We start from the raw sequence: 11,803 nt of genomic DNA, 5'->3' as shown, positions 1-11,803 counted from the left end.
ACGTGAATGCCAGACCAATCCTCCTGTGGTGTTTTGTCAGTAACTTCTTAAATCAATTTTGAATTATGTTTCACAACTTCTAAGTGTACAGATGTCTACTGGGGTGAGATTTAGCTTTTTCTGCCATCTTATGCACAATAAATAACCTCCATTATTAAATATTCGGTTCCATTTTATCAAGTTTCTTTGGTATGTTTATACAGTATTAAAAAGGTACAACTAATATTTTTAATGAGCAAATAACTTCACTTCTGGTCTTAAATAAGATGCAAATTTTAACATAATTTATATTCTTCCAAAAGAATCTTTGACACTTTAAAATACAGTAGCTATATGTTACCTATAGGTATAGAAAACTACACCACTGTCTTGTGTTATTGAAGACAAAAATTGTCTGGTTATTAAAAAAAAAAATGCCCAGTGTTGTTTTGGCTGGGATAAAGAAGATCCTGTCATTGTTGTCAAATGTTAATCCTTGAGTTCAGTCAGGGCCTGAAAAGGGTTACCATGGAGACAGTAGAGAGAGGTGGGGTGGGGGGGGATGGTCCCCTGACACCGAACTTGGTTACTGGCAGATTATCAGAAGACAGAGGTTACTATAGCCCTACAGAAGGTTTACAGCTCTACCATCACAAACAGCACACACACAAATAATTATCCACTACACAGTACCTCTCTCTGGTGGGGAAACAACAAAGAGAGCAACATATACAATAAATAGCAATAAATACTGTAAGGAGATACTAGCTGCCTCTGCTCCCTTTCTCCCATAGAAGCTTAACTAGAAGGAGGTTGCAGGTTGCTTGGGGGACAGATCCTGAGAGCCAGCAGGGACAATGACACTATGAGGAAGAGAGAGCCCTCAGAAAGCTGTGCTCTGACAGACTGAGAAGGCAGGATTGCTTTCCAAAGGCACTGTACAGGACAAGGATAAGCATCACTGTAGCCCAGAGATTAAAAATGTGCATTGACACAAACGTTTGGACTGGGCACAAACCCTTGTGGACCAGCGAAGATGATGGAAATTATGTCACTTGACCATAGTGAACATGCAGATGTGCAAAGCATGAATAGCTTCAAAGTTTGTGACTGCATTGATGATGTGCACAGCAAAAGTCATGACTGCACATATTCCACAGCGCTAGGAAAATACTGGCGTATGTAGACAGAAAGCAAACCTGCAATTTGAGGAGATCAGCTACCATCAGAAAGGGTGGCTGAAGCTTTTTATCTGAGGAACCAACTTCCATGTTAATAACATGTTGTTTCTGTCTGGTGCTTTCTTAAAAGCTCTGCACAAGATGCTGCCAACACTGTGGGTCTGAGCCACAGCTACAGAAAGTCAGTTTTTGTCAGTTTACAAAACAAAGGTATAGTATAGTAATCATGCCATAACCTTAAAACTGTGTATACTATATGAGAAACATTAAAAAACAGCTCAGTGTCATTTGGCATATGTTGATAAAAGCTTATCCTCATTGAGCTCCGAAGCAGTGCAGCTACATTTGCTAACAACTTAACAACAAGTACAATGTGTATAATGGCCGGTCGCTCCACCCAGTGATTTTGTTAAATGGGCCATTTGTCATCGATGCATTTCTCCAAATGTGGTCTCTATCCTCTGCCAGACAAGCTGGTAGTTTTATCTGTGTGCACTTATTGCCATTCCTCTGCAAGCTAGAGCAAGTAGACATAGACACAGGTGCACATACACATACAGTTTAACTTCATAATCACAAGTGTAGACAATCAACATAACAGGGAGATTATGCTCAGTGCTGAGAGTGGGTGGGTGTCGCACTCTCATGCAGATGGCATCATTTTCTGTCCACTGCAGCAGTTGCTTTGAAATGGCTGACAGAGGGGGGTAAGGTTGATACACACGGTGTTCAAAGGGACTCGTCATCAGCTGTGTGCCTCTAGGCCAAACATCAGGTCTCCTGACAAGATAATGAGGGTACAACATCAAGACATGTATTAATTTACTATAAACATCAAAAGTATGTTGATGTTACTGTCTCATGGATCAAGAGGAGGTACCTGTAGGTCTGTGAAGAGTGATGATGGTCTGTTTGGATTTCAAGGTCTTAAAAGGCATTAGAAAATGCTCAGTTCATTCAAGGTCACAAATGCATGTTTGTACATACTGTAAATTCATATAAGTGTGTGCACTAGATAAAAACATAGACACACAAATCTGAAAATCTTCAACGTACGGAGCACAGTTGGACTTCAATTTGGTCTCGTTCCCTCTCCAGTGGTTCAGACAGCACAGCAGAGAGCAGGGGTCAGCTTTTATGGATCTCAGATAATTGAAAACGATAAATATAGCCTTTCAAAGCAAAGAAAATAAACTCAGCCCTTCACTAGATTTAATGTTCAGCCAAGCAGCCACTTTGGCACAGAATCAATGGAAGGGATTGCCAGAAACACACCTGTGTGCTGGTCTGTGTGTGCATGCTCTTACACACACACACACACACCAATGCACGTGGGTACACAAGCACACAGAATGGATAGCAGCCCCTCCAAGGTTAATGTCTGTTTTTAGGGGGACACTCACCACATCCTTGTTAAACAAGACAATTCTGAAGATCACACAAGACTCAACACCCTGCAGAGGAGCAAATATAAGAAGCCTATATAAATATGTATTCTTAAATCCAAGCCTCTATTGAGGCTGCCAGGGATGAGTGACTGAGTAGGCTGAGACAATCAGGAGCCACCCAGCTGCTAAACAAGATGCCGAAGGGCTGAAACATGGAGAATCTACATACCATTATGAAGACTGGTGGTCATAGCCCCGAACAGGATCATTGATTCCAGCTTTAGTGGTGGTGGTGGTGGACATTCATTCATTCATTTTCTACCGTTTAGTCCCTGAACTGGTCACGAGGGATGGGGGGAGCCAATCCCGGCCGGCAATTGGGCAAAGGCGGGGTACACCCTGGACAGGTCGCCAATCCATCACAGGGCTAACACATAGACAAACAACCACACACACGCACTCCTATGGGCAATTTAGAGACACCAATCAACCTAAGCTGCATGTCTTTGGACTGTGGGAGGAAGCGGGAGAATCTACATACCATTATGAAGACTGGTGGTCATAGCCCCAAACAGGATCATTGATTCCAGCTTTAGTGGTGGTGGTGGTGGACATTAACATTTAAAAATATAATTGTGATGCTGTAAAACGTTTTGTTAACACACCGTTGTAAATAATATTGGTTCAAGTACTTGCTGCCAAATTTGTGAGCAAATTGGATTTGCTGCAGTTTTGGCAGGTTCCACATTGACAAAAGAGAGAGACCCACTGAGAGAGGGGTAAACCCACAGGTTCTGTCCAGACTAAAGCTCAAACAAAGCTGACAGTCACTGTGAAGACGCAAACATGGTTTTAGGCAAAATGCAATTAAACTGGACAATGTCAGCAAGCAATCAATCTCAATTACTTTGGAAATTAACAAATGGAAACACAGTGGGGACGAAAGCATTTTAACCACTCATAGCTTGACATAATGAATTAAAATGCCCATAAAAAGTGACATTTTCCACATTAAGTCTATGTAGAATGTGCACTGTGTGTCAATTTAGTTTTCATGTGCACATGCAGAATAAAACATTGCACAAAAAATGCAACGGAAATGCAGATAGCATCTGGGTGTAAAAAAGAACTGCATTAAAAGTTTAGAATACACACAATTTTAGGAGAATAATTATTATTCCATCACTATTCATATAAAGCAGCATCTGTTTCTGTGTGTTAGTGACTCAGGCAGCCACTAAGGATGCCACCAGGGAACTTCCCTTAGGACACCAGGCATAAACTAATGGGAGAAAACCTCAGGCAAGCCCTGAGGTCTATTTAAGCTAAAGGGACTACATCCCCCAGGTGTCCTGGGAACACCTTCCTCGGTCCTGCCTCTGGAGGAAGCAGCAGGAGAAATAGGCATCTGGAATAGTCCACTGTCCCAGCTGTCACTGCACCTAAATCTACAAACAAGAAGACAGATGTGGATGGTAAATAAAGTAACAGATGTTTTCATGGTTTCAGAAAAAAAATCCTTAAAAAAATAGCTTAAAAATATTTTGTCTGCTAAAGGCGTGTTGTTTCCTGAAGGATTTCTTTTAGGTTTTGAGACAAAGCTGGGTAACAAGGATACATCAGGGTTTTCAGTCATTAACCATGTCATTAACTAAGGTTGAGCAAAACTTCCATGCATTACATTTTTGCAACTTTTCAGACAATACAGTCATGACATTCCATGTGACTTTAAGTAGGTTGATAAACTATCTGGCAGGTGGATGCTAATTGAGAAGGATTTGTAACAAATTCTAAGAAGTTCCTTCAAGGTGTTCCTTGATGTTGTATTCACATACAGTAAATTGGACGGACAGACAACCCGTAAATGTAACTCCTCTGGCCACGGCTGTTGCCAGCGTGCAGACATTAGTAACATAAGCAATCCATCATCCCTAACCATTGAACGGTGACATGTCCCTTTACTCCTCAGCCAAAAGGTTAGAAGACTAGAAATGTGGGCTTTCAATCCTTGTCAAACCTGACAGTCAACACTGGTCACCATCCCAGTGTTGAAGACACCTTGCGTACTCTGTGTGTGTGTGTGTGGTATGTAAGCTTTAAAACCGAATGTGTGAATGTGTCATCTGCACACACACACACACATTTCTCTCTTTTCACCTCTTCTTCTTTCTCTGTCTCACCTGTCACTTCTCTTATAGCTGGTGTCAGAATAAAGGTCAACACTCTAATTCAGCACTTTGACGAGTCATGGAAAGGTATAGGTGATGACACCAGTGCTTATTTAGATACAGTGGGTACGGAAAGTATTCAGACCCCCTTAAATTTTCCACTCTTTGTTATATTGCAGCCATATGCTAAAATCATTTCAGTTCATTTTTTTCCTCATTAATGTACACACAGCACCCCATATTGACAGAAAAACACAGAATTTTTGACATTTTTGCAGATTTATTAAAAAAGAAACACTGACATATCACATGGTCATAAGTATTCAGACCCTTTGCTCAGTATTTAGTAGAAGCACCCTTTTGAGCTAATACAGCCATGAGTCTTTTTGGGAATGATGCAACAAGTTTTTCACACCTGCATTTGGGGATCCTCTGCCATTCCTCCTTGCAGATCCTCTCCAGTTCTGTCAGGTTGGATGGTAAACGTTGGTGGACAGCCATTTTCAGGTCTCTCCAGAGATGCTCAATTGGGTTTAAGTCAGGGCTCTGGCTGGGCCATTCAAGAACAGTCACGGAGTTGTTGTGAAGCCACTCCTTCGTTATTTTAGCTGTGTGCTTAGGGTCATTGTCTTGTTGGAAGGTGAACCTTTGGCCCAGTCTGAGGTCCTGAGCACTCTGGAGAAGGTTTTCGTCCAGGATATCCCTGTACTTGGCCGCATTCATCCTTCCCTCGATTGCAACCAGTCGTCCTGTCCCTGCAGCTGAAAAACACCCCCATAGCATGATGCTGCCACCACCATGCTTCACTGTTGGGACTGTATTGGACAGGTGATGAGCAGTGCCTGGTTTTCTCCACACATACCGCTTAGAATTAAGGCCAAAAAGTTCTATCTTGGTCTCATCAGACCAGAGAATCTTATTTCTCACCATCTTGGAGTCCTTCAGGTGTTTTTAGCAAACTCCATGCAGGCTTTCATGTGTCTTGCACTGAGGAGAGGCTTCCATCGGGCCACTCTGCCATAAAGCCCTGACTGGTGGAGGGCTGCAGTGATGGTTGACTTTCTTTGACTTTCTACAACTTTCTCCCATCTCCCGACTGCATCTCTGGAGCTCAGCCACAGTCATCTTTGGGTTCTTCTGTACTTCTCTCACCAAGGCTCTTCTCCCCCGATAGCTCAGTTTGGCTGGACGGCCAGCTCTAGGAAAGGGTCTGGTCGTCTTAAACGTCTTCCATTTAAGGATTATGGAGGCCACTGTGCTCTTAGGAACCTTAAGTGCAGCAGACATTTTTTTTGTAACCTTGGCCAGATCTGTGCCTTGCCACAATTCTGTCTGTGAGCTCTTCAGGCAGTTCCTTTGACTTCATGATTCTCATTTGCTCTGACATGCAGTGTGAGCTGTAGGGTCTTATATAGACAGGTGTGTGGCTTTTCCTAATCACGTCCAATCAGTATAATCAAACACAGCTGGACTCAAATGAAGGTGTAGAACCATCTCTGGGATGATCAGAAGAAATGGACAGCACCTAAGTTAAATATATGAGTGTCACAGCAAAGGGTCTGAATACTTATGACCATGTGATATTTCAGTTTTTCTTTTTTAATAAATCTGCAAAAATGTCAAAAATTCTGTGTTTTTCTGTCAATATGGGGTGCTGTGTGTACATTAATGAGGAAAAAAATGAACTTAAATGATTTTAGCATATGGCTGCAATATAACAAAGAGTGGAAAATTTAAGGGGGTCTGAATACTTTCCGTACCCACTGTATATCTGAGTTTGATTTTCCTACAGTGAAGAACACTATTGGTTTCCATTTATTTCTATATAGTATGAAAACAATACATCTTTCTCATTAGTGAATGCATTAGATTAATCAGTGGACCTCCTTAGTACAAGTGTCATAATAAATCGGGACATGGATCATTGTGTTGAAATAATGAGTGTCATCCAGCTTGAAATTGAATGGAAGCCAGTGGCACTACAGTTCTCTTCCTTTTGAGCTATATTCATGATTTGTTTTATATGGGCAAAAATATGAAAAAAGTAGTTGTAGTAGCTGGTTAAATTTTTACAAACACAGGATGGCTGACAAAATGGTTTAAATATTTAGAATATGTTGATGGTAACTGGTTCAGTTTGTAATGAACGCTTGCCTTTTTGCCTCTGAGAAAGTTAGCTGCCGCCAACAAATTAAATAATTCTAATGGCACCACAGTACAGAGTTCAGCGCACCTCCTCTCCATTTCTTTTCCTCTGCTCGTTTGTTTGTGTACCATTCAACATCCCTCCACTCACCTGTCAAAGTAATTCCTCCCAGGAGCATGGGAAAGTCATCTGCCCCAGGCCCACAGGCACAGTCGGCTTGGCTACCTCATAAATTTACAGTGCCACACACATTGTCGTTGTTATGCATTGCTGTACCCAAGGGATGAGAGCAGTGTATGGTGTATGGTGAGGTGAGCCTGACATCTTCTTACATATGAAGAAATACAGCTCTACTAAAAAAAAAAGCTTCTAACTGAGCAGGTTCAAATCTAGAGTCATGCGTAGCAGAGCTTCATGTGTGAGTTGCAGTGCAGCAATGCCTCTCTAGAGGTTATCTGTCCAGCTGGTGCCACATAGAGGCCACAACATGCTTGTCGTATGTTTAAATGGCCATTGGAATGCCTGTCTTACAGCGTATGAGGCTGTGCATGTGTTCACGTCTGTGCATATACATTCCTTTGATTAAATGTTTAACATTATAACAATATAACACTATTAGCACAGAACAATCTCAGCATGCAAGCAAATACAAAGGATTTTACTAGGCACAGAAAATGCTGTTACATTTTCAGGTTTCCTTTGTAGTTGAAGCGTTCTTGTCTGAAGCCACAGCTGAGTTTGGAAGGCATGAGACCAGTTAACCACCAGTGACTGTGAGAAAATGTACTCGTGTATTAGGCACACTTAATTTGATGAAGAGGAGAAGTCATGCCAAATGCAAATGTCAGTATCCCATTTGATCAGTTATCACAGGATTAATTATCCAGCCCTGAAATTACATTTGGTGAAAGGCAGGTATTTGAAGAATATATAGTACAACAGGTAAAGCAGCACGGCCACAGGGGAAAGATGCGTTTAATGTATCAATGTGTAATTACTTTAAACCTGCTCATTAGAAACCATGCATACTTTTACTGCAAATGTTCTCATATGTGTCTGACAAATCATGATGATTTTATTTAAACCAACTGCAGCCATAAAGAGCATAGTCCACATCATTCATCATCCACCACCTCGTGGAGGCTCGGCAGGATTCCAGTGAGCAGGTCTGTGAGTGCCAACACTGCAAGGCTCATTAGACCTTCACACAAAATTCATTTCTCAGAGCGGAGCACAGACCTGGAGAAGGTCCCAGTGGATGAAGCTTACTGCAGGATGAACGACTCCCTTCGCCCATCCCACCTGTAATGCAGAAGAAACTGAACACCACTGCTAATCTGGGCATTCAGGGTAAATATTGCCTGATTAATATGATTTTAATCTGTGGTTCAACACTAAGCTACTTCATTCCATAATGTCCTCAATCAGTTCTTAAAGAACTCTGTCAACAAGCCTTGGCACCTTTTACCCGAAAAATTATGAGTTCATATTGTCAAGACCATTAGTTACCAACATAACTGGAAAGATAAAAAAAAAAAAATCTGCTGTATGTAGTCATATTACATGTATTTCACATCTTAACCACCAATACCCAACTTTGAAATAAATAACTAAATGAACAGGAATATGAATTCATTAAACATTATTGCATTATTCATCTTTGTCCCATTGGCCTGAAATTGGCTCTTCGGTGATGTTTGCAATGTTTTGCTGCAGGCAAGTGTTATATGCATGAGCTAGCTTGATAAAAAGAAATGCGTGATGCTGAATATGCAATCAGATGCACACAAGAACATAGAGTAAGTATCACTTTTGGTTTATTGCACAGAGTCATCTGCTTTCTCTCTGCCGTGCTGTTACCTTAGCCTCAGGCTAGATGCTGGTGAATGTGGGAGCTCATCAAAATGACTGACACTGCAATAAGAATGAGAACCTCGCTCAAGTGAGCAGGAGGTGGCAGGACAAGTAAACAAATTGCCTCAAAGTCAAAAGTTGTAGTTTTTATAATTAGATTTTATGAATCTCTGCAGGGGAGGTCTGTTTTTACATGTCCTCCCTGCAGGGCCAGAGTCAAAATGATTCTTTTTGGGCTCAAAATATGGAGCCAGTGTAGTTTATAGACTCAAACTTCTGGGCTACTTATGTGGGGGTGGTGCTGGGATGCCCAAACACACTGTTGAGCCTTCTCAGTGTCATGGGTCCACCTCAACGAAACACCAGTTAGTAAGAGGGCGCCCACTTGATGACCCTGTAGACCTGCCTTTACTCCTACACCCACACAGAACTTGTATTGTGCTGGTGATAATATAATTACAGGCTCACTGGAATTGTTTATAGTCTTATTTTGCTAGACAGCCTTGGTAGAACAGTGTCGGTGTCAGTGGAGTGGCTGGACAACTGAGCGGACCCAAGTCTCAGAGGTGACTGCCATTACAAGCTAGTCAGGCCATCCACTGCTTGGTGTCAAGCCACATATCTGCTCTTTCCTTGAGTAAGGACTGGGTTTAGGGTTGCTTTGTTTTAAAGGTAGGTTAGGTCTGGAAAATTGTGTTGCTTACTGTGGAGCTCTTAAGAGTTAAGACAGCCTGGCCTGACAACCCCCTCTTTGGGGCCAAATAATGGGTAAACATTATTTAACTCATATACTGAGCTTCCCTATGAATGCTCCGGTCAAGACTTTGTGTAGTGTGCAGGCAGTCAGGTTCTTAACTGGGGCAACCCGTTTTTATGGACTTGGTTTTGTGCATAGAAACACTGGCATGTTGAAACAAGCAAGCGCACACACACATATAGGAATAAATTTACTACACTGTGTAAGAAGGTTTGGTTATAATGCCACCAGGTAGAACGGCTACACCGACTACTCTGTTGAAGTTGAAAGAATATAGTCCTTTTTTTAACTTAAGTGACGTTACTGTGTAGAGACTGACAGGCTCCACCACTGGGGTCTGGGGGAGTTTGGACTTATAATACTTCTGACAATGCTGTTTTGAAGGAATCTTTTAGCTCCTACTTCTCCAAGCACAATAGGAACCATGAGTCACGCACATGTACACTGCAGCACCGCCAACTGTCACTTAAAAACCATGTTAGCTGTGTAAACAATAGCGATCAATAGCCATCACCAGGGGCATGGGCACCTGCAGTCTGCCAACTGAATCCTCTGCTGGGGGTTAGTGGCTCATATAATTAATGTTAGCAACATCTAAAGAAAATACTTACCAGTAATGTAACAATGCTATGTGTTGACCGCTGTGGGCTTGTTGGCTAATCACTGACAGTCGTCCAGCTTTAATGTTAAGCTGCGTCTGCATTCCTACTGTTAGTGCAAATGCAAAAGCAGAAAAAAAGGTCATGAAGGTATGTAGTATGTAGTCCTTGCAGAGCTCCCCAGTGGGGGAGTCCCTAGAACTAAGCCCCTAGAACCATTTGGTCTAAAAGCACCTAATGTATCCTGGAGAATCAAGAATTCCCAAGACTGAAACTAAAAATGAACACCAGCCACCGACAAGAGAACATAAAGCTGCAGTATGTGGGCACTGTTGGCCACATAATCAGGACTTCAACCCACATGCACATGTTGAATGACAGTATGCCATATCACTGGCCAAAGTTGAATAGAAAAAGTACATTTCATGCTACCTACTGTATAACTATGCATGAGCAGAGCAATGAAGAGGTATTTGAAAACAAACAAGCCTCTGCAGCATTTCCTGGATGATGATTTCTTCCCTCCCATCCATCAACCTTGATCACTAAGCTGGCTGTAATATTAGTTCATTTTTCAATAAATCCCAGAGGTAAGGAAGGATGAGAGCAGAACAGTGAAGTAAAATGGGTGTAGAAAAAACTAATCTGCTGTTAAATCAATGTAATTTTCCCTGTATTATATTCTAAAAATGCATTGCAATAGCTCAAACCCTGAATAATTAGATTTAGGTAATAGTTTGATTAAAACATCCCCATGGTTGACAGAAGCTCAAAGTCCTCTATAACAACAAAAGCAACAACAACAACAAAAAAACAAATAAATGAGAAAGAAAAAAGTTCTAAAACAAATTGCATTTTGTGTTCCCTGCAATGACAAGAACAAATGAATATGTGTGTGATAAAATGTAGCCGCACGACACTGCACGACATTATAGTGTGTCTGGAGTTGTTGCACCTCTGCACATATCTATGATATCTTTGAAAAGGTACTGCTTACTGCCTGTCTGTTATATTTTAAAGGTGGTCATGCTGTTGTGCAGTTCCTTGTGCCAGGTAATGCAGCATAAAGCCCATACAGTCTTCTGCCTCTTGTTTGCTGGTCACGGTTATTCCCTCTGTAAAATTTCCACTTTTATGAAAAGGCCATTTTTTTCTGGCTCGCACCCTGGAGTGCTACATAAAAGCTTGGTTTAGTAAACATCATCCTGCCTGCCAGGTGACAGAGCTGTGATGCCCACCACCCCGGGCCTGAAATCGAGACAGGAGACGGCAAAGGAATGAGCCTGAGCTAATCCCCACTGGCCAGGTTGACTATAAAGTGTATAACAGTTGCAGTGGTTTTTTTTACAACATCCACAGCATGAGCTTATGGCTGGCTGCACACACTTGGTGTAAAAGTGTATTTTAGTGTTTTGTGTATTTACTGTATATGTGTGTGTGTCAGCTCAGATCATACTGCCTCTAGCTTGGAATATGACCAGCCACTGGTAAGATTTTCAAAGCGTTAGGGACTTCTCACAAGCCTCACCATGCAGTCCAGAGAAACAGCTGACTCCTCTTTATCTGGCCACAGCTGCGTGCCCAAGGCCTCACCGTCAAGGCTAGCATCAACATACAGTAAATTTAAATCAAATTCCATCTGTTATCTTTATTAAAATCTGTTTAGAGGCGACCCATGACTGTGCAACATCATGGCTGATTTAGACAAGAACAATCTGGGTATGACAGAAA

The 11,803-nt window shown here is 41.8% G+C and overlaps 1 long non-coding RNA gene across 1 annotated transcript; it reads right to left on the bottom strand.

Moving 5' to 3' along the window:
* Positions 1 to 1,862: 1,862 nt before the first annotated feature.
* Positions 1,863 to 2,326, bottom strand: LOC109963805 (uncharacterized). Its single transcript, XR_002275442.1, has 3 exons — positions 2,217 to 2,326; positions 2,041 to 2,086; positions 1,863 to 1,940 (listed from the first exon to the last, which is right to left on the bottom strand). It is a non-coding gene; the product is annotated as an uncharacterized LOC109963805 (long non-coding RNA).
* Positions 2,327 to 11,803: the final 9,477 nt, after the last annotated feature.

This window comes from Monopterus albus, unplaced genomic scaffold (genome assembly GCF_001952655.1).
Source record: "Monopterus albus unplaced genomic scaffold, M_albus_1.0 scaffold80.1, whole genome shotgun sequence".
NCBI classification, from domain to species: domain Eukaryota; kingdom Metazoa; phylum Chordata; class Actinopteri; order Synbranchiformes; family Synbranchidae; genus Monopterus; species Monopterus albus.
Note: the sequence above shows the minus strand (reverse complement) of the source record. Positions and strands in the feature narration are given on the sequence as shown.